At 37.4% G+C, this 27,935-nt stretch overlaps 1 long non-coding RNA gene across 1 annotated transcript; it reads left to right on the top strand.

Moving 5' to 3' along the window:
- The first annotated feature begins 408 nt into the window (after positions 1 to 408).
- LOC149775260 (uncharacterized) lies at positions 409 to 22,582 on the top strand. The gene is made up of 5 exons (XR_016416562.1): positions 409 to 1,074; positions 1,584 to 1,705; positions 12,423 to 12,537; positions 21,912 to 22,019; positions 22,472 to 22,582. It is a non-coding gene; the product is annotated as an uncharacterized LOC149775260 (long non-coding RNA).
- Positions 22,583 to 27,935: the final 5,353 nt, after the last annotated feature.

Raw genomic sequence — 27,935 nt, 5'->3', positions numbered from 1 at the left:
TGTGGGCAGGAATATACAAAATTTGGTCGATATACATGATCGTTGGTATCTATTCAAACGAGGGCCATGAAATACATTAGCAAATTCCTACAGTATTTTAAGGCAGGCGATTACGAATTATTTAAACCACGTTTTTCATCTGTCACAGATTTTATAATCATTTTGAAGTGGCTGCTTTATCTCGAGGAAAACGAGCGGTAAGTGTTATACAAAACAAAATCTTAATAGCAATTTGATCACTTTTGCGTCATTTGACAGTAAGAATAGTAATAAATAGAGGATAATTTCTTTTCCTACGTTAGGCCTAATACCTGGTATGTTTTTTAGTGTGGTACACACACAAAAAACAACCCCAAAACAACACTAACAACATTTTAAAAAACCCACAAAAATGAGTGCCGTGCCGAAGCCACGGGCTAAAATGCTTTATTATCATTTTTTTTTTATTTATAGCATCAATCACAAATTGAAATATATACAGTATTAGCGTTGGAAAAGAAAGTTTTCTTTTTGTTATATTTTTTTTTCTCACCCTAGCGAAACACTTTCTGCAAATGACCTTAATAAAGAAAAATAATAAATTAACCTAAACCACTTTGAATGTCGACCGTATCTTTTATTTACACGGCATCATGCGCGGAAGAAAATACCAACTGAACCGGGATTTCAGACAGCAGATGAATTGAAGTTGATTCATTGAACATCATTAGCAATTGTACAATCAAACAGATGCAACAATGAAAAGTGGAACTATGAAAAATCGAGAATGTTAGATTTGCGAAGGATTTATTCCGAATCATTGTCTGCTAATAGAGAATTCATGTCAGTTGCTGTGTCGGCGATGCCCACACAGCGCGCCGTCCAAATGTGAAGTTGCGTTTTGCTGACAGACATAACACTGTGCCATAATTTATCTGATGGCATGTAAAGAAGCTGCTTAAATTATAGTATTTAAAAGTTTCTTCATTTTGTAAGAGCTCAAGAAATTAATTCTGGTTTGAAAGACAAGATGACGGTAAAACTCAGAAGACGTAGCTGTACAGTACCGTTGGTGTTGGAGACGTCATAATAAAGGTAACTGCGTTAACTTCGCTTTTTGTTTGGTAATTTGTTGGATATTATCTTTTGCTGATCTTCTTTGAGCTTGGAGTAAATTTTACATTCTGAACATTTTTATTTGCACTTATCTGCTTAATATGTATTGCTGGGATATCATATAGAATATGAAGTCAGTATAATGGTACTATATTACATATTTGAATGATAAAAGACTGGTAAATGATATAATGATAAACTACAAAATAAATAATTTGCCCAATATCCCAAATATGTTAATTAAAACAAACATTGAATGTAAATTCAGATATAATGAGCAGTTGTAAGAAGTAAGAAATAACATTTTATCCATTGAACCTGTTATGTGTTATCATCATCAGTTTTAAAATAAACACATGGAGACAAGTTTGCTTAAATTCTAAAATTAACACACACACACACACACACACACACACATATGGTATTTTAATCTAATACAGAAATGGTGACATTGATATATGCAGACCAATAGTTTTTTTCTTCTACAGATATAAATTAAAAAGCCTAATTCTGAGAGTTTCACCTACAACATTCATGATGGGAAAGGGCCACTAATTAAGAGCTGACATATGTGGAAGAAAAATACCATCCATGTTGAAAAGGGCTAGAGGTAATGTGAGAAAACATAATTTATCAATCTTATTTAACATTATTGTTGATATTTTATCTCAACTGGTCAAAAGGCTAAGTGGGTTTATGTAATGGTCCAGAGTGTGTTATTTATTTCACATCCCCTTCTGTCTTTCAACAGTAAGAAATTAGCTACTTTGGAGTCCATAGTTCTGATCAATTTGTTTATATAAAACTTGGTTTTGGGCTTAAATCAACATCTTGGATAAATCTAATAATGAGCAAAATCCAAGTATATACATGTGATCATGTATAAGATTAGTTGAGTTTTTTAACCAGCCTAAAAGCCATACTTCCACAATATAGGCTAAAATCATTAAGTTGTCCTTGAAGTTTGATGAGTGTTAACCATTAATAATAATAAGGTGATCTTTCATCTGAGTATGTTACCACCGCATGCAATATTTATACATGTAGTGCAGTTTTTACTAAACGTAGAATACATGCTTATATAAATGAGATCTAGATTGAAGAAGTGAAGATGCATACAAATACATGAGGTTATAACCACTACTGCTGATTCAAGTTTGATCATGCTTGGCCATTGGGCTTATAGAGTCAAGTTTCACAATGATGCTTATTATGAGTGTGATAAAGGTATGGTAGTGAAGTGACCTTGCATCTGATTGGCAGAGTTTCTTATGATTTGCACAACAGTGTTTATGATCCAATTTAGATCTGACTTGTTTAATTATTTGCTTGTATGTCTGAGGCTATAAGCAAAATCTATGCATATAATGTGGTGGTTCTACATCTCACTAGCCATTCTTGCTACTGCTCTTAAGACTATTTCTCATTAATTTCATCAGACTTGGTGAATAGATTTATCTCATCAAGATATAGCAAAAGAGCAATTTTGTAAAAAAAATATTCATTCATATTAAACTCAAATTCTGCATCTGATTGGTTGACCTTGCAAATACTATAAGGGCTCTATTTCTGACAAAAAGATTATTTTGATCTAATGTAGCAGAAATGCTTATATGATCAAAACATTGAACATATTTGATGACAAATAAGAAATAGTTTTTCATGCAAATTTGATAAACATTGATAAATCGGTTCATATCATTAAAAGCTTGGAAGAGTTTGATTACATGTGAGACCATCACATATTAATCATTCTTTATTTAGAGAATTATTTTTGTCAGGATTTAGTAAAATATGTAAAATCAATATGGACTGGTTTTGTTATGTACAGCAACACTAGTTGTTTACTGAGTACTGAGGGAATTGGAGTAAGGCAAGGGTACATTGCAGTAGGTAACCTGGTTGACTTGATAACATGATTTTAACACAAACATTTTTATCAGGAGTCTAGCATACTAACCATTGATTCACTGCAGATCCTGCCCCCATTAGTTACCTTTTAATACATAAAGCATTTGGGTTTTTTATGTCACAAATCCCATAGGGATTAAAATTAACATCATAGGTCTCACTGGATAGTTTCGTATTTTGACATCCCTCTAATTTTTAAGGTAGAAGGCATGAACCTAATTATCACAAGCCTAGCATTTATAAATTTACACATAAGCTAAATCTATAATGTGGTTCAGATTTACTTTGAGTTAGGCATGGAAATAGGTTGGCTTGTTGGTGACTGCCTGTCACAGTTAGATGAGCATTGGAGATCATATGCGTAACTTAGTCTGCAAATGAGCTGCCGACTTTTATTTGTGTCTGCTACAGAGGTAAATATAAAAAAATCTTGATGGTAGAGGGGTGATGAAAAGTATGCTAATTTGTTATAGTACTAGTGAACTTTATTCATGCATAAGGCACATACTGATTCTTTTAGTTGCCTTGTCACAGAAAAATATTGAAAATAGCTATTTCTAGTAAAAAATGAATGTAAAATGTACCTGCATCCTTTGACCCTACCAGAACCAAACTAAAAGCTCAAATTTGTGCAGCTGCTTTTGCTCATCACAAACATAATTGGGAGTATAACTGCTAACCCTACCCTCTAGCACACATTTCATTCATTCATTGGATTAAAGTCACGTGCACCTTTCGGTATGTGCGACTGTTTAGTTTGTACACGTTTGTGTACTTTTTGAATTTAGCGATTAATTTATACAATGCCCCCAAGCAAGCAAGCCGAAGCCCAGGTGCCCCAAAAGGTCCCGCCCAGGCTCTCATCGCTGCAACCTTCTCCATCGTTGTACTCCGTTGGTGGTCTGTTTCTGCATCCTGCATCTCCTTCCTCTCTCATTTCAGGCAGTAACCGAAGCACACCAGCAGCAGTATTATGAAATTTTCGTTGCAATCAATGCCCAGTTCCCTATATTTATTGGGCTATTCCTGTACTATCTTGCCAAACATGTGATTGTCACATACGCTTCAGATATTCCCGAGTTGTGAATTTTCCTACCTTTTGTAAGGTCTATTAAATTTTGTGTACTTTGCGTACTTGAATTTTCCGAAAATTTTTTCACATCTAGTAGGCTTTTAGTAGCCCTTTATTTTGTTTTGGAGATCTCAATTTGGTTAAGTATTTCGTACGTGTGGCTTTAAACCAATCAGTGTGTTTCAGGGCCAGTAAGTTGTTGGTCAAAAGAGGGCTTTCGTGGGTCAGAATGAAAGCCCTATGTGGTAAAATTTGTTTGTAGAAAAGAAAAAAAAAAAGAAAAGAAAAGAAAAAAAAGGTGGGTAGGGAGTGTGTATGCTATATTTGTGTGATGGCTATAGACATTTTTGTTCGTTTTTCTGCTTTTCCCACATATCCCGACAACACACATTCACGCTCACTTTCTCATTCACACTTATAAGTAGATGTGGGGGGTGGTGGCCTTATTTCTTTTGTTTGATTTCGGGAAGGCAATTCTTTTCATACTGGGGGGTGGGGGTGGTTTGATTATTTGAGGCATACTCTTTTCATTGTTTCTGCCTTCATTCCCCAAGGTCTGCAAGTGTCCTGTTCTTTCTTCTTTTACTGCCTTAGGACGTTTAACTTCATCCTGTGCCTTTTCCTGCTCTTCTTTATTTCAGCTCTTTCTGCCTTATCCCGTGTCCGTTTCTATTTTGGTCTTCTCGTCCTTTTGATACTGCCATGTTCGCCGTGAGATGTTTTCTTCGAGGGAGGTGGTTTGATTGCCTTTGTTTCCCTTCGCTTTGACCACTTGGCTATTTACCTGTTATTTTTGTTTAGCTTAGCTATTTGTGATTTATTTTAATGTATATTTTTTTTATTTTTATTTTTTTATATTTTTTTAATTTTTTTTTGATCCTACGGGACCTAGCATGCCGTTATAATTCCGAAACAGTGATTTTGTAATATTTTGTCCTTATCTGGTTTTTATTGTTCGGGTTATGATCGGCTGTGCCAGTCTGTGAACCCATGATACCGAGCCGGCCGTCACAATTCCCAAACAGTGATTTGTAATATTTTGACTGGTCTTTGATTTACTTTTTAATATTTTTATTTTTGTTTTTTTTTTTTTTTTTTTTTTCCTTTTTTCTTTTTTTTTTTTGTTTTTTTGAACCTACGGGGCCTAGCATGCCATTATAATTCCAAAACAGTGATTTTGTAATATTCGTCCTTATCTGGTTTTTATTGTTCGGGTTATGAGCGGCGGTGTCAGTCTGTGAACCCACTAGCCCGAGCCGGCCGTCACAATTCCCAAACAGTGATTTGTAATATTTTGATTGGTTTTTTTCTTTTTTGGTTCGATCTTTTAGGTTTATTGGTTTTAATTTCTTTACATGGTCTCTCTTTATACCCAACCCTTCATTCGGTTTAGATTTGTCCCCTTTTGCCTATTTTGTTAATGAATGTCATGATGTTATTATAGGTCATTCCTATGTTATTGTTTTTTTTGCCACAAGTAACTCCGGGTATGTCCACCGTTCTCCTATTTGTTCCTGTTGAGATTTTAGTTCGGCCCTTTCCTGGTTGTATTTGGGGCATATATTTATTAAGTGTGCGATTGTTTCTGGAGTTGGGCAGTAGGGGCAGTTTTCGGTTGGTCCCCTTTTTATGTGTTTCCCTGCGCATCCTGCCAATAGTGTTTTACCTGTTCTTATTCTATTTATTATTGTTATATCGTATGGATTTTTGAAGGTCGGACTTTCGACTTTTCTACTTACTTTTTTCATCATCGTGTGTATTAGACTGTTTGCATCCGATTTTTCCCATAGCTCTTGCCACATGTCATTGATCTTGTCCCATGTTATTGATTTCAGTGACGCTGTATGCTATATTTTGGGCTTTTGGTTCGTTTGTGGCGTTTTTTGCTTCTGCATCTGCTTTGTCATTGCCTGGGATTATGGATATGAGAGGGTATCCATACGAATTCAACGTGTTTGTTGTTTTTTTCAATCTCTTTAAGTAGCGATCTTGCATGATTAATCATATTAGGTCTGCTCTTGGATTGGTCTGTTGCTAACGATTGTAGTACACTGTAAGAGTCGCTTAGAATGACTGCCTTAGTTGTGGGGTATGTTTTGACGTATGTTAATGCCATTAGTATTGCCATGAATTCTACCGTGTATATAGCGCATTGGTCTGGGAGTCTTTTTCCAACGGCGACATCTAATTTTGGGATCACTATCCCTGCTGCAGTTTTATTTGGATTTTTGGTTTTTGATCCATCTGCGAAGATTTGCGTGTATGTCTCGTATTTGTTGTCAATGTACGTTAGTATTGATGCTCTTAGTCCTATCGGGTCATTTTGTTTTTGTCCTAGTTTACGTAAGCTAAGATCTATTTGTGGTGTGGGACAGGTCCACGGGGGGTCTGGGTAGTACCTTATTTTTTCTGGGTTGATATTTGCGATTTGAAATTTCCTTTTTAATTCTATAATTATTTTCCCACTAGGTATTTTTTTATTTTTTCCTTTTGTATCGAATGGTTTGTCGCATGCTAAGAGGGCTTGTAGCGTGAGGTGGTTGGGTTGGTGTATTGATATTCGAGTTGAGTATCGCAGCATCAATTCCTTCCGCCTTAGGTCTAGCGGGGGTTCTCCTACTATTATTAAGATATCTTGTGTGGGGGTACCATTTAGGACGCCGGTGCATACCCTTAGCGCTTTTGATTGGACTGTGTCTAGTTTCTTTAGTAACGTGGTGTTCGCCGCTCCATATACCTGGCAACCGTAGTCCAATTTTGCTCTTATAAGTGCTCTATATAGGGTAACGAGTGTTTTTTGATCAACCCCCCAATTCACCCCTCTGAGGTTTCTGTGGAGGTTGATGTCTCGTTTGCACTTCGTTACGAGTTCTTGGATATGAGCTGCCCACGTGAGTTCGTGGTCGAATACCATACCTAGGAGTGTCGCTTGTTTTTCGAATTTGATGGGTACCCCCTTTAGGGTTAAGTTTGGAGTGGGTGGGGGGTGGCCACCTCCCGGATTGAAAACTATGCCTACTGTTTTTAGAGGTGACAATTTAAATCCCCATTTATCTGTCCAATTTCCTATATCGTTTAGTCCTTTTTGTAAGTGCTTGGTCGTTTCTCTGCTGGCTGGGTTGCCAGTTTTCCATACGGCGCTGTCATCGGCGAATTGGGATAAGTCAAGGTGGTTGGGTTTTACCGCTGTTTCCAGGTCGTTTATCATTATATTAAATAAAGTTGGGCTGATTACGCTTCATTGTGGCGTGCCATTTTCCAGTTTGTATCGTTCGGAGTAGTCTTGTCCTAGTCTGACTTGTATCTTTCTATCGGTTAGGAAGTTAGCAATAAATTTGTATATATTGCCAGTTATTCCGTATGGTTTAAGTTTACTTATCAGTCCCTTAGTCCACATTAGATCATATGCTTTTTCCATGTCTAAGAAGATGGCTGTAACATATCTGGATTTTTAAAATTTTTCTCTAGATGCTAATTTGACAGCGGTTTCTAGTCTCATGAGTTGGTCTATTGTGCTTCGGTAGTTGCGAAACCCGCTCTGTGTATTAGCTAGTAGTCCTTTGCTTTCTAAATGGTATTTCAGCCTGTTGTTTACCATAGTTTCCATTATTTTACATATATTGTCTGTTAGTGATATGGGCCTGTATGATTTTATATCGCTTGAGGGTTTTCCAGGCTTAAGAATCGGGACCACTACTGCCTTTTTCCATCTTATAGGTATGGTACCGGTTTCCCATATTTTATTAATGAGGTTAAGTGCAATTGTGACAAGTTTTTTGGGTAGGTTCTTGTACATTTCATACCCCAAAGTATCCTCCCCGGGGGATGTGGTCTTTTTGCCGGCGAGGGCCTTTCTCCATTCGGCTTCTGTAAACGGAAGGTTTAGTGGGCCGTCATTATTTCCTGCTTCCTTTATGTTGTCAGAGTTGCTTTCCTCAAATTGCCTTTTATGATTTTTAAACTTATCCTCTAAGTTGGTATTGCTACACATGTTGGCGAAATAGTTTGCGAATAATTCTGCCTTATGTTTGTTGTTTTGTCCAGGTATGTTGGGGGTTATTGATTTAGTTTTGCCTCTCATTTTTTTAATTCTTTGCCACACCTCCTTCGATTTTGTGTTAATATCTAGTTTTGAGCAGAATTCTCTCCATGAGTTTTGTTTAGCTATCATAATAGTTTGTTTGGCAGTTTTTTCCTTTTCCTTGTAGTAGTTAAAGTCCCTATTATTTTTAGTTCTTTTGAATTTGTTTAGAGCTCTTTTTTTCTCTTTAATTGCTATTTTACATTCATTATTCCACCAGGGCACCGTGGGTTTGGGTGCTACTCCTTTAGTTTTAGGAATTGTTTCTTGGGCCATTGTGTTAATGGTTTCTATTAATTTGTCATTAAAGGTGTCAATGTCCCGGTGATATATGGTTTCTGGGTCGATTGAGTCACCTATCTGTTTGAACCTAATCCAGTTGGCCTGTTCGTATTTCCATCTTGGTGTGAAGGACGCTTTATTTTGAGGTATTCTAATTTGTATTTCTATATTTATAAGGTAATGGTCACTTCCCATAGGGTCGCTTTCATCAACTTGCCAATCAGAAATGCCTGTTAATCTTGGTGTGCATAGAGATAGGTCTATTGCTGATGTGTGGCCTGTTCTGTCATCTATCCGGGTGTGCATTCCGTTGTTTAGAAAAACTAAGTTGCATTTTTGTGCCCATTTTTCTACAATTTTTCCTTTAATGTCCGTCTTTTGACTCCCCCATAGTTCATTGTGCGCATTGAAGTCCCCGCATATTACCACCCATTCTCCACAGTCTTTAATCATTTTGATTGTTTCGTCTGCACTTAAATTGCGCTGCTCATTTGTTTCATAGAGGTTAACGATTAGTACCTGCTTAGTTTGAGCGGTTATTTTGACTATCTGTATTTCGAAGTCATTGGGCGGTCTACTATCTGTTAATTTATGCATTTCTGATGTAATTCCATCTCTAACAAAGGTTGCTAACCCCCCTCCTCTTGCTGTGGGGGATCGATGCTTTAGGTATTTGGTGTTGTAGCCTATGATGTTTGGGATATGTGAGGTATCATTTAGGTGGGTTTCCTGTATGCATATAACATCTGGTTTTCTTTCCTGTTCAAGTATTTTGTTATTTAGTTGGTCAGCGTGGGCCCTAAGGCCGCGTGCATTCCATTGCCATATTTTGATTTCTGCTCTGGAATCCATCTCTAGTGCAAAAAGTCTTAATAGTTTGTTTAATTTACTGTTGTTTTCGTTTTATGCGTGTTTCCTACCAGTGAGGGTGCTACCTATTTATTTTGTTTTTGGTATCCTGATTTTTGTTTTGGCCTGCTTATAGTTTACCCCATGGGAGATCATATATTCGACTATTAGGGCTTCTCTAAGAGCCCTGGGGCATTCTGCGTGGTTTGGTTTGTGGTTACCACTACAGTTAGCGCAGTGCTGATTGGTGGCGCTACATGTTTTCCGGTCTGGGTGGTGAAGACCACATTGATTGCACCGGAATAGGTTTCCGCAACTCTTAGAGTAATGCCCCCAATTTTTGCAGTTGCCACAGAACCGTGGTTTGTTTTTGAAAGCAAAAATTTTTTTAGCCTCGAGTTTTTCGGCTATTTTGATAGTTTCTGGGGTGGCGCCCTTAAAAAAGAGTACCACTGCAGTGCTATCCTTTCCCGTTCTTGTTTTTAGGCGGATTGCTTTCTCTACTTCCTGTCCTTTACTCCTTATGTAGTCTACTATTTCATTGGTTTTATTTTGAGTATATGACTCCTTTGTTGTGTGTTTTTGGGGGGTTTGGGTCTATGTGTTGTTTTGTTCTGTTGTGTCTAGTGACCTGAACATTTATTTGGTCTATTCTTTCAATTTCCATATATTTGGCAATCTGTTGTTCAGTGGTGCATTTGATTATCAGCAAGTCGTCTCTAGTGCTTTTAAGCGTGAATTCTCCTTGGTGATGTTTGTTCAATTGCCATGCTATGGTTTTAAAGGCTAACTTCGTTATTTTGGAATTTACTCCCTTGACGAAGAGAGTCAGTTCAGCGGGGTGTTTCTTGTTTTGGATATTTTGCAGACTGGTCTTTTTTCCCCTGGTGTTTGTCTCTTTAGCTGACTTTGTTTCGTTGTCCATAACCGGCTTGCTGGGTCTTGTATTCTGACAGTTAGTGTGTTCCTTATTCTTTCTAACTGGTATTTGGGATTTGGTTTTCCTATTATTCTTACCTTTTGTTGAGTCGTGTGTGACTGCTTTATTTGTGGTAGGGTGAGGGCGTTCTGTTTCGTCTAGTAGGTTCTCAGTTTGAGTCCCCTGGCTGCTAGTGTTTTTAACCAGCGTGGTCTGGGTTGTTTTTGTGCTTGTTGAGTATTGTTCCTCAGTTTGGGTACTCATGTCGGATGTAGTTTTGCGGTTACTCGGTAGATTGTCCACATTCTCGTTTACGCTTGGTGACAGGTAGAGTCTACTCATCGAGTCAGTTGGGGTCGAGTTGAAAATTGGCGTTAAGAACTGTATCTGTCGTTTTTCTCTTAGGGGGGATGAGACTGCTTCGGAGTAAGTTTGCCTTAGTTTATCTGCCTTTAGGTTGACCAGGCAGCTGAGATAACTATTTGATGATGTGACATTAATTTTGTTGTTATCCATCTTGAGTTTCTTTATTTGATGTAAGGTATATATGACGGGATATTTCTTTAGTTTTAATCCTGGGTTTGTTTTGATTTCTTGCAATTTATTTGAGTTTAATTCTAGCTTAAAGCTATCTGTCTTAACTATACTTTATTCTACTTAGTACTATGAAAAAGCAACAGCTGTAAGGGGATATGCAAATAGCTTTTATTCTGATTTGTGTAATTAATTATTATATTACTATTATCCAATTTAAACTTATTGAAAATTATTTTCTAGCCAAATGGTCAAAGTAAAAGGTTTTACTTACCCCGATCCAATTTTCTTTTTAAGATCTTTAGAGTTTTTAAATACAGCCTTCTAATTATACAAGTTTCATTACATTGGTCAATAATTAGTCACATGTGATGACACTTGTAACTAATCAAACCACAGCAACTGAGAGCAGACTAAGCACTGATATTTATATGGTACAGTGGCAATATACAGTCTGTCTGCCGCAACACATGAAACAAACTGGACAAATCTGAAAGCCTTGAATTTGACTTCATTTATCTGTATGGTAGAACAGAACCTGAGTTGAAAAGCTTTTAAAGAAAGACCTTGATATCAAACCTAATAATAACTGCAGGAGTTATATTATGGATAATTAACCATTCTCTCAGTTTCAAACTGGGCATTCCATCCCATGGGGTTCTAAATGTAAACCAAGTGTAACTGATATCCTAATGAACTGTAAAGACCATAGCAGCACAACAGCAGGGGACCAGGTATGTCCAGATCCAGAAATCACAGACCAGTTTCAAACTGATGATGAACCACATAAAAATTACACATCTGCTAGAACTTATGTTATGAAGATAACTTAAATTGCATTATTATTAATCCTCCTCCTCACATTCATCATAATTGAGATGCATCATATATGTTTTATTGTAAAATAGTTTATGCAACATAATTCAGTGAAGACCTTTGCTGCCAATTTACCAGTGAACCATTTGTTTCAATGAACATATTTTATGTTGTAACAAGGAGCATCATTTAAACATTATGATACACTTATCATACCTGTATATGAAATCTTAATACTAACACTTATACTTGCAATACTACTACTAATAAAAACACCTGCATTGATAATTTGATTATGTTCAATTGGACTTGTATCTAAATGATCACCAGCTGTATGAAAAGACATATTTTAATATATAGATATTGGATGGAATACTAGTTACCACAATTGAATAGTCATATGATAAATGATATATTATTTTAAACAATTTATATTTGCAGTGAAACATACTTTTACATTATTTTCACTTAAATTTCATTTATAGAGCAGTATACTCTGCATTCATTAAATTACTGAAATGGTTATAATACAACAACAAATACTGCAACTTCCAGAATCACAAAAATCAAAAGATATAAACAAAAACTTCCCTACATGTATCAACAGTTGTCACTTAATAGACAGAACTCTGAAGATTTAGAATAGGATGTTAACAAATTAGGTATTCAAGTTAAAAAGAAAAAAATACCAAGTAAGCTTACTACCAAAAAATCAAACAATAACAGTGAATTTTAGTACATTCCCAGGAAACAGAATATATGATTTTTCTTAACTTGATCTGATACATCTTAAATCTATAGAAAATGATTCATATTGTATGACTAAAATATTATGTAAACAAAAATTCCATCACTTTTTTCAGATGCAACATGCATACCCCAACCCATCCTTCTTGATCATAAAGTATACCAGCATTCCACTATAAGATGGGGAGCTGTAGTGGCTCAGTGGTTAGCTTTCTGGACCTGTGAAATAAGGTAGGTTCAAATTCTACCATCAGACCAACCTGGGTTAGCTACCATGGTGTGTCCTTGGGCAAGGCACTATACTTAAAGTGCCTTGGCACTAAATAACTTACTTGTGTTGGTTTACCATAAAAGGCCAAACCAAACACAAAAAAACAACAACTTTAAAATATGAGTTTTGTCAATACTAAGTAATTGAAAATCATACTGAAGAAATGTTTTTGTTAATACAGATTAATGGATCTAAAAAATCTCTTTCTTCTGCAGGAGTTTAAAACGTTAAATTAAAAAGGTCATGGTACACATTGCTTTGTTCGTACACATCAGGCTCCGTAACCCATATCCAACTAAAAATTTTAGTAGAGTCTGAATAAAACATATTTTAATCTGGATGATAATATTCTTTCTCCATTCATATATTACACCACCAAGATTGATCCAAATAAGATTACATTTTACTATAACACTGAGGATGAGTATGCCTCTTAACAACTTACAAATGTGGAGAGAATGGAGTTAAACTGAACTTTGATTTCTTTTCAACCATAGCACAAGATGATCATTTATTATGAAAAAACCTGAATAAAGTTGGAGTTTGTAACCATGACAGTCTTGATACAATATAAATTCAATATATTATTGTTGTCTTGAGGTATAGTTCTGTATATTACAATCTCACACAAGATCAGGGTATATTTTAGTACCATACAGTTAATTCGGGATTGTATTAATACCTATTCTGGTGAATGAACATTAAATAAGATTTACTATTTTGGAACCAGTTGCAATAAAGTTTACTAAACAAGAGAAAATATGACTTTACTATAATATCTAAAATGTAAAATCTGCAAACAGAATACTTGCTTGACTTTACACTTCAACTATATCATAATATTTATTTGAAATGAATTTATACAAATGGCATTAAATTTGGTTTCAGGCTGGTAATGACAATGGTAGTAGTGAATAGGGACGGTCTAGGGACTAGGGAACTTCCATGTTAAAAAGGGTATATCCACTCTGGGGACTATGTAATTTAACATGGGAGAAAAAAAAAAAATATCCATTCTAGGGACAAGGGGAATTTAACATGGGAGAAAGAAAAAAAACTATTCACTCTAGGGACAAGGGAAATTGAACATGGGGAATAAATCGTGGGACTGTCTTGGGACTAGGGGAAATGGAACAGGGTCGGGACCCTATTTTAATAAGGTCCCGACCTGATGGGTCTATGAAAATGGAACAGGCGAAAATTGAAACAGGGAGGGGTCTCTATTTTTTTATTATTTTTTTAAACAAAAAAATAAAAAAAGGGGTAGGCAATTGAAAGTCAAGATCTTTTCGAGAGATAGGAATGGCCCTGAAAAGGGCCTTTGGTTTTATGTTAATATACCCTTAACATAAAGGGCATCTGTGACATCTTCTTCTTGACCTTAGGCTGTGCCTGACTGCAGGACCATAGATTAAGACTCTTTTGAGGCATCCTTGATGCTCCCCATAAGATTCTTCACATCCACAGGCTGGTGTCTGTCCTGTGGATAACTGTCCAGTTGGATCGGACATACATTGATATGTCCGTCCGGAACATCATCGAAGACACAAGCGTTGAAGATTGTACATCGGTCCACATGTTGGGGTGCTGAGTAACAGGTGAAGGAATGCAGTGAACTGTACTTATTTATAGGGGGAGGAAGGATTGAAACGGATTGAGTTTGTTGACCAATCCAAACACGCGTTACAAAATTCAGTCAGCCCACGTCCAATCCGAAGAGAGCAGTCTGTGACGTCACATAGTCTATATAGATTCGCTAGCGCCTGTGCGTAGTCAATCTAAGCGACAGTTTTTCAACATGACGGAAACTCAGAAAACGATCAGTTTGGGTGCACTGATGGTGGAGACTACCCAAGGGAACCCAGACTTACTTTCAGAAGAGGTGAATTGGGATTTTGTGGATTTTTTTACCTTGCAAGAATTTGTTCCTGAACCTTCGTCACCTTCTCCTTCATTACCGCACATGGAAAATTTTAGACAGAGACAGAAAGAAGAATTGGAGAAATTTATACAACAGCAAAAGGAAGCGGAACAAGCTTTTCTCCTACAGCAACAGCAGCAAGAAGAAGAGGTAAGAAAAAAACAAGAAGAAGAAGACGCAGCAGCAAAGAAACAAGGGTGTCAAAATCAAACGGTCACGGTACTGTTAGACATTTTAGTTAAGAAGTCTGAAACAGATGTATCAGACTTCTTTATTACGGCCGAAGAGAATACGACCTTCCCAAGCTAAACACTCCAACCCTGTGACTACGCCTACTGCACCATCCTTAGTGATTTCAATGAAATCATCATCAACAGTACGCAGTCCAGAAGTAGGTCTTGGCCATGGCAAAGGCTTAAGACAGTTAAAGTTGATTGTTTAAACTCACCCCTTACACCAAAAAAGGCCCTTTTCAGGGCCATCCACGTCTCTCGAAAAGAGATAGGCTTTCAATTGCCAATAACTAAAAAAAAACATTTTACCCAATAGTACCTGTCTGTGTATGAGTGTGCGTGAGTGTAGGTTCTTATTTTAAAATCAAAACCCAAAGACACTTACCTTTTATAATTAATTTATTCTTTTATAAATATTTACAATTCACAATTCACAACAGAGCACTTTAAAAAGTTCATAGACTTATTCTGTCTCATTGTTCACTCTCTGTTTTTTTAATTTCTTCACTGTCATAGTCTTTTCCTCCTCTTCCTCCTCACTTTCTTCCCTTCTTTTCTTCTCCTGTTTCTTTTTCTTCACCTGTCTGTTTTCTTCCTCTTCTTCTTCCTCTTCCTCTGAAGAATCCCTCTCTTCTTCTGACTCCTCTTGTTTCTTTTTTGGGCAGTCTGGTGACCAATGTCCTTTTTCTTGACAATAATAACAGGTATCTTGACTTTTGTCTCTTCTAACCCCTTTTTTTTCTTTTTTGGCGGTCTGGACACTCTGAAGACCAATGCCCTTTCTTCTGACAGATATAGCAAGTATCTTGACTTTTATCTTGAAAGGAAGGAGAGTAGTCCCTCGGCTGGTCTGAAGAGAATTTTCTAATGACCCCTCGCAAAGCTCTGATGAAACGTTCAATCTTGGTAGTCTCTTCCATTGTTGTGCTCAGTTTGAGAGTGAAATGAATAGTGAAAGGACAAGACACATACCCTTTATATACGCTGGTCTGCTATGACTATAAATTAATCCATGGTGTTTAAACTTTAGTCATTTGACTTTTTGCTATCGAGATGAAATGATCCAATTCATTTGAGAAGAAAGAAGAAGAAAGTAAGAGGCAGAAACGTGATCTATCGCCTCGTACTAGGGCTGAAGTCTTGGCACAAATTCATGCCAGTGATTTTGAAGAGGACATGAGTGAACCAGAATCCAAACCCTCTAAACAAAGTTTACCACCCTTAGTCAACCCTGAAAAGTACTATGACATTCGAGAGACGGAAAAGCGTCCCTCTAGAAAATTTAGAACTACGGCTTACAAATACACAGTGAAGTTTAAAGATTTCAAGTCTGAAGTACTGTTAGAGAAAGCAAAAGGGTTCATCACCGACATGTGGGATTCTTTGCTCACCACACTCAAGCGACAATGTCAACCCAAAGAAGATGATCGCTTGAGACTTTCCATACAACATGACGGCTTGAAATCCCCTGTTTGGATCGAGTTTAGCAGCCCTGCAGAATTGACCACTTCCAAAGTCATGGACAAGATTCAACACGTGCAACAATCTAATGACCAGTTTGACATCACCGATGGAAAAGCCACACTGGACATGACCCACGTCTCTCCTCCTCAAGGGACCGGACAATGCAGAAAGACCTTATTGGTCAACAACCTTCGCATTACCAAAACAAGTCTTGTCCAAATTAACAATTTTCAAGACCACATGTGTTTAGCCCGAGCCATCGTGGTGGGATGAACCTATGCCGACAAGAACGACACGGTAGAATGGAAAAGAGCCTGGGAGAACATTCGAAAATTGAACCGAGCCAAACAACGAAATGAAGCAGAACTTCTGTTACAACAAGCATGCCTGTCCAAAGACACATCCTGTGGCATTCCTGAGATGCAAAAATTGCAAGATGCCCTAGCTCCACGATACACCTTGAAAGTGCACCCTCAAGAAGTGCGCGGGTCTCTGTTGTTTCGAGGGAAAGACTTTAAGGATGGAAAATACATTCACCTCTATCATCACGATGACCATTTCGATACCATTACCACTATCACTGGATTCCTGGGATACAAATATTACTGTGAGAAATGTGACTTATGATGGTTATAATAATCGAGAGCAACACAAACATTGTGGATCGAAATGCTCAGGATGTTTGGCCTCTCAACCCTGTCTGAGCGAAGGGCAAGAACCAGTGCATTGTCCTGCTTGTCTGCGCACATTTGTCAGCCCTGCCTGTTACCAACAACATCTGAAGATGCAAGGTTCACAGAAGAAATGTGCTTGTCAACTCCTGAGATTGTGCCCAATGTGTGGACAAGGTCTATGTATCAACAGTACCAAGGCACACGTATGTTCAGGAAAGAAAAAATGTCACATTTGTCACTGCATTGTGGACTTGGAACACCAATGCTACATACAAAAATACCAATCCCAACCAGAGAAAGAGGATGGTCACAAGAAGAAGAAAGGCAATTTCATCTTTTTCGATTTCGAATGCATGCAAGAGATCAGTATTCACATTCCTAATTTCTGCGTGGCTCATCGAGTGTGCGAGAAGTGATTCAAGAACCTATCTTGAGTTATTGCCCTCACTGCAGTAAGATTCCTGGAGGGCGTGAAAAAATCTTTCAAGGACCGAACACACTAGCCGATTTCACACAATGGGTCTTAGACCCCATCGACAAGACGTGGAGCCAAGAGGACATCGAACATTATTATGGAGATTGTCATTGTCATGCCACGGTGATGGCTCACAATTTCTCCGGATATGATGGACAGTTTCTTTTGAGATGTTATATGGAACATGGCATCGAGCGTCCTAAAATCACTTTGAACGGAGCCAAAATCATTTTCATGCAAGTGGGACAAGTGCAGTTTAAAGATTCGATGAGCTACTTAGCCATGCCTTTGAGTCGAATGCCTAAAATGTTTGGAATGACAGAAATGGCTAAAGGGTACTTTCCACACTTTTTCAATACAGAAGCCAATCAACATGCCGTTCTACCCCATTTGCCTCAGGCTCACTATTACGACCCTGACAACATGCGTACCGAACGAGAAACTTTCTACGCTTGGTACCAGGCTCACGCCTCCGACCCTTTCGACTTTCAGGAAGAAATGCTAAAGTATCGTCGTTCCGACATGGACATTTTACGGCGATGCTGTGGAAAATTTCGAGAACTGTTCATGGAACACGGAGGGGTTGATCATTTAAAAGAGGCTTGCACCATTGCCAAAGCGTGTTCCTTAGTCTACCGACAACGATTCATGCTTGAAAACACTGTGGCTGTCATCAGTCCTCAAACGACCAACTATGTCAAACGTCAATACTCGGTCAAAGCCCCATGCTGGTTGCATTACTTGTGCGACAAGGAAGACAAATGGATTCAGCATGCCCGCAACGGACAGGGCGAAAGATCATCGGAATGCATTCGGTCAATGGCTGGGACTTAGAAAACCCCAAGATCATGTACGAGTTTAACGGTTGCTTATTTCACGGATGTCCCGTCTGTTACCCTGACCGCGGCACTAAAAATCAGTTCTTACAACGAACCATGGAAGACTTGTACCAGGCCATTTGTCAGCCACGCCTAAAGTTAGAACAGGAAGGATACCAAGTGGTGGAAATGTGGGAACACAAATACAATCACCGTTTGAACACCGATCCCGAGTTTAAACGCCTCATGGAAAGTTACCAGTTCATGGACCCCCTGAACCCAAGTAATAGTTTGTACGGAGGAAGGACCAATGCCACCTGTTTGCTGTACCAAGCTGACGAAGAGAAAGGAGAAGAAATCATATACTTGGACGTGTGTTCACTGTATCCCTACGTGTGCAAATATTGTTGCTTTCCTGCAGGGCACCCACAATTGTTCACCGAACACATCGACCTAAAAAACATTCGACAATACGAAGGCTTGATCAAGTGCAAAGTTTTGCCTCCCACGAACCTATACCATCCCGTCTTACCTCGCCATTGCCAAAGCAAACTTATGTTTCCTTTGTGCCGTACTTGTGCTGAAACGTGCAACCAAGATCAACCTTGTCATCACACCCAGGAAGAACGGGCCTTGACGGGGACATGGGTCAGCGTAGAATTGTTCGAAGCTCTGAACATGGGATACCAACTGTTAGAAGTGTACGAAATTTGCCACTTTCCCAAGACACAATAATTCCACAAGGGTGACCCCACGCAGAAAGGCATTTTCGCAGACTACGTGGATGCCTTTTTGAAACTGAGCAAGAAGCCAGTGGCTATCTGTCTTGGTGTCACACTCCCGAAGACCAAAAGACATTCAGAGAGAAATTCTGGGCACAAGAAGGCATTACTTCAGATCACATTGAGAAAAACGAAGGCAGGCGATCGTTTGCCAAAGTGATGTTAAATTGCTTGTGGGGTAAAATGGCACAATGACCGTGTTTACCCAAGACGGAGTATTTGACCGAACCTTCCCGCTACTTTCAGATGATTCACGACAAAGCCAAATTCATGAAACACGTGGACGTCGTTCGTGAGGATTTGATCTTGGTGAATTACGAAGAAGATCTGAACTTTGTAGAAGATGACCCCTTTGGAAATGTCATCATTGCAGCTTACATGACAGCTCATGCTCGCTTAAAATTGTACGAAGCTTTAGAACTGTTAGGGGAACGTGTCTTGTACTTTGACATGGACAGTTGCATTTATATCGATCACCCGAGTCAACAGCACCCTGACATCGAAGGAGACCGTTTAGGAGCCTGGACAGACAAGCACCCCGATGACAAGATTCTAAGTTTCGTTAGTGGTGGTCCCAAAAATTACGGCTACGAATACTGGGCCAAACAAGGAGAAGTGCACACGAAGTGTAAAGTGAAAGGACTTACTCTGAATTATCGTACCAGTCGAGTGGTCAACTTTGGCATATTGAAAGAAGCCTTGCAGTCTAGAGATAGTGACCACCTATCAACCCAACAAGATTGTACGTTTACCCACACACCACATCGTCAGTCGACCCTTGGAAAAAGTCTATCAAATCGTGTAGCAGAAGCGAGTGCGGCTTCCCACCCACTTTACTTTGCCGTATGGACATGTCGGTATAAAACATTGGTTGTAAGAGGATAGCCACCCACCAGAAGGATGACTTCGCCGCAGCAAGAATCGAGTGAGAAATCCAGTGAGAACTCCAAGTTCAAACCCTACCATTTTCCAGTCTTCTTACCTGACTATTGTGATTGTGCCCGTCGATTGGACATGTTTCAAAAATGGCCTACGGATAGGGAAGGATTACCTTCTTCGTATGTTTTAGCTAGAACAGGATTTGTCTACTTCGGACCCGAGTCAGGATTGGGATACGAAGTACAGTGTTTCGCTTGCGGACTGAAGTTACGAATGGATCTATGTATCTACAAAGATTCAGCTATTCTGGAACATACTCGATGGTCTCCGCACTGCCCTTACCTTTCAATGGCCTTTCCACCCATTAAACTACGGTACAATTATGACGGTACCTTAGAGACGGTACCTTCCAAAACTAGACGTAAACACATTGCATCCTATTTCATTGTTGTTTCTTTTCCACATAATAGCTTATTTTTTATAAAATGTTAAACTTTACTAATCTTTTTTCAAGATCACTTTAGTTTGCAAAAATACATCGTCATTTATTGGCATTCTACATTGAATTTTGTAAACAAGCTATAAACCTGACCTAATTACTCAACTTAACTGCTGACAGAAACAGTCTACAGTAAATGTATTTCATTTCTATAGCTCGATGGATAAACATTACATCTTTTAAAGCTGTGCACAGAATAGGCCGACATATCACGAGTCAGGAAAACATGGGGGTGGTATCCCCTGTGTCCAAAATTAATATCATTTTGAATAGAATATTCTAGTGACAATTGCCTCTTTTCAAATGGTAAGCATTGCTTTTTTTTATTTTCATCAATCTGTCAAATTCGGTATGCATTTTGCTTTAATATTTGAGATGGAAACCTTAGGTGCATAGAAATGTCAGACAGCATTGTACATCATGGATGGTGTCCAACATACTTTTATGATCATAAAACAAAATCCCATTTTTTAGTTATGGCCACTGATTTAAAAAATATTCATCCAAGCTAAATATAATAATAATAATAATGAGGACTTTGTATAGCGCCTAATCTTTAGAAGCTCTAAGCGCTTTGCAACATTAGACAACATAAAAACATACACAATGATATGATTACAAAAACAAACACCATGAAATTAGAAAACATAAAAAACATGCTGAGAATATTTAAGGTAGTTAACATTATTAAGTCATTAAGTTTGTTTTTGTAGTCAGAATAAGTAGTTTTGAGAGCACTCTTGAATGGGATCACTGCGTCTTTGTGTCTAAGTTCAGTGGGCAATTCATTCCATGTTGCTGGGCCCTGGTATGCAAAAGAATGCTGTCCATGTGACTTTGTTTTCATAGTGAGAATAATGAGTATATGATTGTCGGAAGAGGAGTGTAAGTATCTTGCTTGTGTGTACACATAGGTGAGGTCGGATAGGTATGTTGGACTAGAGTCTGTCAGTGAAACGTAGCACAGAGAACTAATGTTGTGTTTGATTCTGGATCGAATGGATAGCCAGTGTTGGGTACAGAGCAGCGGGGAGGTGTGCTCTGATTGTGGTACTCTAAGTATGATCCAAGCAGCTATGTTTTGAACTTTTTGAAATCTCTGCAGTAGATATTAAGATGAACCAGACAGAATTGAGTTACCATAGTCCAGTCTTGAAAGCAGTAATGAACACACAAGTGTTTTAGTGGCATCAACTGAAAGATATCTGAGAATGGAGCTGATGCGTCTCAGCTCAAGATACGCAGCCTTGCATATGTTCATGACATGTTGGTGCAATGTGAGAGTACTGTCCAGAGTAACACCTAGGTTTTGTACTGATTGTGTGAATTTAATGTTGGTGTTGCTGATATTTATTGTGTGAGGTAAAGGATGTGAATGAGAAAGTCTTTGATAAGTAAGTATGGCTTGATTTAAATTGTGTTTTTCATGTGACTTGCCAGAGATTTTTAAATGAATTGATAAAGTAACTTGAGACACATTTCAAAGTACATGTTTTAAAAATATTCCATTGATTATTGCTGGCATTTAGAAAAATGCAATGCATCCTTTGTTGTGAAACTTATTTTAAAACATTGTATTACTCATGCAGAAGCCTGCTTGAAAACTAATGGCAAAGCAAAGGCAAATGGAATGGAAGAGACCATATCAGAGACCCTCAAATATGCACCCAACCAACGCAGAATGATAAAAGAACAAGGTAATCCAAATGACTCTTATTTCATCAATATTGGATTCAGTTTCGTCTTTTAAAGCATAGTATTTGCAAAGCGGATGCATTTCTAAACTGATAACAAAATCAGCTTATCCTATTGCCCAGGACTATCAGAGCTAGAGTCCAGCTAACTACAATATGCATATATCTTGTCTGATCGGACAAGTGCCTCCATTTGGAATTTTTATTCACATAAAATATTTGGATGAAATAAATTCATCTTTGTGCAAATTGATTGCACCATCTACTTGCCAGAAATGACAAGTAAGTGCAAAGTTATCTTGTATCATGGCTTAACGATAGTAAGGGAAGCACAAGTGCAGTGAAGAAAATTTCATACATTTTTATAATGCTGATTAACATGACTTCTGCATATGTAACTAGTGCTGAGATGATATGACTTTATTTAAGCATTACAATTTTGTTTTAATTTGCAGGTGCCTGAGCAGAAGAAGTAATAGATAAACTTTACAGTGGAGTTGGAGACTGATTCTGATTCATAATCTTAATTAAATCTAGAAAATAAACATTAAAGTCATATTAAAATATCTGTTGTATTGTTTCCTTCTTTCATTTTTCTCTTAAAAACAAATGTCTGAACCTTTAGTCTGTAAATTCAGTGGATTCCTTATCAGCCCATCTACTTTTACTTTACACCATGCTACTTTAAAAAAAAAATGAATTATCCCCATTGGGGTAGGTCCCCCCAACCCCCCACCCTACTTTGTCAACTTACCTGCCACATTTAAATCTAATGGAAGGCCCTGCTGTAAAGCCTGTTAGTAAAACTACCCAACAAGAGGATTTCATACATTTGCAACTCCTAGATGGATGGTAATGTTTTCATTTTTGTAATGTAGATTTGGACATTCTTGCCACCAGTATGGAATATGTGTTTCAGAAACACAAGCAGCTTTCATCAGATTTGCATATAGGTTTTATATGTTGTGAGTATGTTGTAGGAAGTTTTTTTAAATAACATCATATGAGATGATGCCAGTGGAAATGGCAGAAAAGTGTCTGTATTGTTCACCAACTACACCTTGTTCTTACAAAATGTGGCTGTTACACATTCCCATGATGATGTCACTGACAGCCATCAGTGAGGAATGCCCCAACAAGCATAATACAAATTACTTCCATTGTAATTGTTACAATTCCATTCTGACCACTCCGGTGTCCTAGTGGTTAGAGCGTCCGCCTCAGAAGCGGGAGGTCATGGGTTCAAACCCCAGCCAAGTCATACCAAAGACTTACAAAAATGGTATTAACAGCTACCTCGCTAGACGCTCAGCATTAAGAGGTTAGTGTTAGGACTGATCGGCCTGGTGTCAGGATAATGTGACTGGGTGCAACATCATACTACATGTTTGCAGCATGATGCCCCAGTGCTATACATCACTATAAACTGCCACACTGCAGACATCGTAGCAATATGACTGAAAAATTATTCAAGCTACGTTAAAAATCCAATCACACACACACAATTCCATTCTACGATCCAGAACCAACACTAATTCCGTACTACAGTTCTTGCATTTCAATCCAATTTTGCTTTTGAAATGTAGTGCCACTCAATTCATAATGAACCCATTCATTTCAAACACTCGCAAATACTTATTATTCCTGTCTACAACTGAAAAATATCTATATAAAAAAACGTGTAACTGTGTTTTATGCAAGGGCATGGAGATGCACAAAAACTTGCACCTGAAGCTTGAATAAAACCCCGACTGTGGATAAGACTTTACCCATCGATTACCCCAGCTTGGGGATAAATTCCGACCGTGGCGATTTATTATATATCCTATGACTGCTCCAGCTTGAGGGCAAAATCCAAGCACATCCCTAAAAAGATAACAAATATAGCGGCTCTTTACCTTCTGTAAATGCCACTTGAGCTTCCTGATGCTGTTGTATCTGCCATTTGACAGAATCACGAATGTGGATATATTTCTTAATTGCCTCTAGTTGTTGAGCTAGTTTAGCTGTATGAAATTCCTTTGTGCAGACTCACTCATTATTAATATTACAACAGTGATTTAATTACACATCACCTGTCAGCACACCGATGATAAGTCAGTTATTTTATAACACACCAACAAGCTTGCCCCTTGCACCCCCCCCCCTTTTTTTTTTATTTGGGCACCTGTGGACATGAATCTGCAAGGCTCAAATTGTCATTTTTAATATAAGATCTCAACATTTTTAAGGCCTTAATTTTAAAGACATCCTTAAAACCCCCAAAAGGTTATCAACTGGATCACCAGCCTTCGTTTAGAGTAACAGCAAGTATATATATATATTTAGGTCTAAGGAAACACAATAAAAATGTTTGATTTAACAATGACATATTTGCCTCAGGTCTGTGATCCTGAAGTGAATATTAACTGTCCATTTATTTTCTTGGCTTTTCTTTACTAGGAAATTGATTATAGAGATTTCTGCAATGGTGAAGGCAATGTAAAAATTGGTTACTATAACATACTTTTTACGCCATGTTTGAAAAAACAAATCCAATGGAAAGGTTATAGTCTGAAAATCTTCATTAAATTAAGCTAATATAGGGGAAAAAACTTTAAGAGTTCATAAATATTTTTCAGTGCTGAATAAAGATATAACATAACACTTTCTGCTGTGATTTTAATAGTTTCTGAGAGCATGAAAAATTTCTAGAACTATAATGTATAAATGTTTTCAAAAGATTATATTAATATGAGGGAAAAATCTGTTATGAAATAAACTGACAAGATCTTGTATGAATTCATGTTATCTTTAAATATGATATTTGTGTGAAAATATCTGGAAGAAAAAACAAGATGGTGCCACTCACACATACAATGTGGTTGCCACAGTAGCCATATTAAGAAACTTTTTATCGCTACTTCTGAATGGATAATTGTGTCAGCGTGTCAACATGTGTACAAAATACTTATGTTGATGTCTAGCAGGTCCTGAATGAGAATTATGGTGCTGTACAGACATCCTATAAGGCCACCAATGTGGCCATCCTGAAAATCTTGGTATAACTACTTCTCCTGAATGAATCGTCATATCAGTGAAAGACTTCTTATGTCTAGTTGGACGTAAATGAAAATAGTGCCAATCTAACCTCCAATATGGCTGTTTTAATGGGCATCTGGAAAACCCCTTCCTTGCTACTTCTCCTAGATGGCTGGTCATTTTGACATTGTGCTTTCACTAGATGACCTATTTGATGTCTGGTTGGCCGTAAATGGAACTATGCATATGGTTTTGATGTCTAGTTGGTCCTAAATGTGGTTTTTGCTGCTCATAAACTTCTAATGGTATTATAGTTGGTTCCTTAATGAAACTGCTGTACAAAATTAAAAGGCCTTCTCACTTTCTGTCAAGTTGGATACAATTATCTTTACCAGCTAGGATTTCTTGATCCTCTTTTTTATACATCAACCCTTCGCATATGTAGTTAGCTAAAACAGTGTTTTGAACAATTAATTGCCCTCTTGCAAATACAATCCCAACTGCATGCTTTTACCAGTGTGAGAGCTCCTTATATAAGTAGCTAAGTATTCAGTAACTGAATTTCCACATCCACATGCATCAACTCAGAATTAAAAGTTGCAAAACATATACAAATTTGAAAATCTTGAGACATGTGTCACTTTGCATGGTGGGTGTTATGATTTAAATGCAACAAGGAAATTGAATTAGGGTTAATTTCTTTAAGCTGTATTCAATCATGGGGCCCTGGATTATAGAATGGTCTAGGCATACACATCACTAATCAACTCTCTCTAGTCCAACCAATGTGTGTATATGAGAAAGCTTGCCAGTAGCGTTATGTGTGTTGATTTCTTCCAATAAATATGTTGGCTGCCATGTAAAGTCCATGATGTCCTGAAAAATGGTGTTAAGCTCCATACAAGCAAGCTAAACAATCAATGATATAATGGAACAGTAGACACCATTTTAGCTAAATATGCCAAGAATTGATTTAGAGACTTGGTTAGTGATGATGACTTAAAATTGGCAAGGGATTAAAAAGATAAAAGAAATGACCTTTCATGGCACTGTAATATAACAAATGAGGAAAAACAAAAGTTTATTGCATTTGAACCTTTTGTTTTTTCACAGTTTCAATTTAAGTCATAAGGCCCCTTATTTTGCCTTACCAAACATATAGCAAGTTATTACCTCAAGCCCTAGCACTAATAATGCCTCACAAGTAAGCAGTCTTTTATGAAGTCTCAGGTCTGAGTATATGTCTAGCAATACTTATGTCCAGTTTGTTTATAAAATTCTTTCTCACATGGTACAGTTTTCAGAGAGACACGATAAATTCAACAAGTGTGGTAATGAAGGGACAGGCATTCTTTATTTATGCACACATCCCAAAGGGACATTGCTATGTTTGAATCAACACTGAACTGAAGAATGGAGCATCAGCTGCATCAATTAAAATATTGTGGCCCACACAAAATACTGCAAGGACTATAATCAATTTATGAGTGCAATGGGCATGAATTACTGTAGCAGACTGGAGGAAGTAATCGAATTTATTAATATCTTGAAGCTAAATATAGTAAAGTTTTCATCTATAATCTGTGGAATCATTTTTGCACACAGTTTGCAGGATTTGTCTTTGGGTCATCGTTTTTCTTTTTCTTCATCTTTCTAGCTTATGGTATCTTGATAAGTCTTATGGTGCCGTGCAACTGCACTTGATGATTACCACAGCCAGTGACATTGTATCAAATCTTCTGGGATCAGATGATTCAATGCAAATTCCACATAACCTATCACCATCCTCATGTTTGCCATCTGACTTACTAAGTTATTTTGCCTAAATAATAATAAAAACAATCTGGTCTGATGTATTGATAGCGTTCTGAATGACCATAATATATTCTCTGTATCTATCCTAGAAAATCCTGAGTGGATTGCTGTTTGGTTTTAATAAACCAAAGTAATCCAATGAAAGGCATTTTACAGACACAAGTGTCTGTTTCCTGTATGCAGTGATTAAATGATAGTATTATGTCTTTATTTTTTTAAAACTGATGATACATATGATCACCTTCAATGTGCAATATTAGTTATGTTAATTAACGAGTGGGCAATATTTGAATTTCAAAGATAAAAGTGTATGCCATGATCACTTTAGTAGAATGATTTGTCAAGTGAGGTTATCTTTTCTGTTTGAATAAATATTGTTAACTAAACTATTTTCGCAAGTTATGACATAAGAATGATTCAAAGAAAGAAAATTCATTAAATTGAACATATAAAATGTAATACTGCAACAGAGTCTAGATGAACTATTTCTTCAGAGACACAATCCAGACTCTGTGGCAGCAAAATTATCAAATAGGACACAACTAAGAGACAATCACATTTTCAGTCACAATGGTTTGACAATTATCAATGGCTTGAATTCATTGACTGTGAAGGCAAAGTGATTTGCAGTTACTGCAAAAAAAGTTCCCAAACTGTCACAGATTTTAAATTCTACCAGTGGACTTGTAAGTGTAACTGACAAATTCAGGATTTAATCAAGCAAGTCTCATGATAGTATTATACCTAATAAAGCAAAATGTAGCACAGTATATTCATGACACTTAGGCCAGCATGTACAAAATATTCCTCAAGTTACAGTTGCTAGCACTCCACTAAGAAATGTCATTTTATAATAAATAAAAATGTAATGGAAAAAAAAATCGATAAAGTGATTGCACTCTTTAACATAGCCTACTACCTAACTCAATAATGAAAATGATTTGGTTCATTATATCTTTGTGTTTTATGGAATAAATGCATACATCTGATTGAATTTTAGGCAAGAGACTGAACCTCTTGGGTTAAGTTAAAATGTATGTGGAACAAATGCATTTTCTAAAACTACTTGTATCAGTGTGCATT

Source organism: Sinohyriopsis cumingii, chromosome 19 (genome assembly GCF_028554795.1).
Source record: "Sinohyriopsis cumingii isolate HCF-2022 chromosome 19, ASM2855479v2, whole genome shotgun sequence".
NCBI classification, from domain to species: domain Eukaryota; kingdom Metazoa; phylum Mollusca; class Bivalvia; order Unionida; family Unionidae; genus Sinohyriopsis; species Sinohyriopsis cumingii.
Note: the sequence above shows the minus strand (reverse complement) of the source record. Positions and strands in the feature narration are given on the sequence as shown.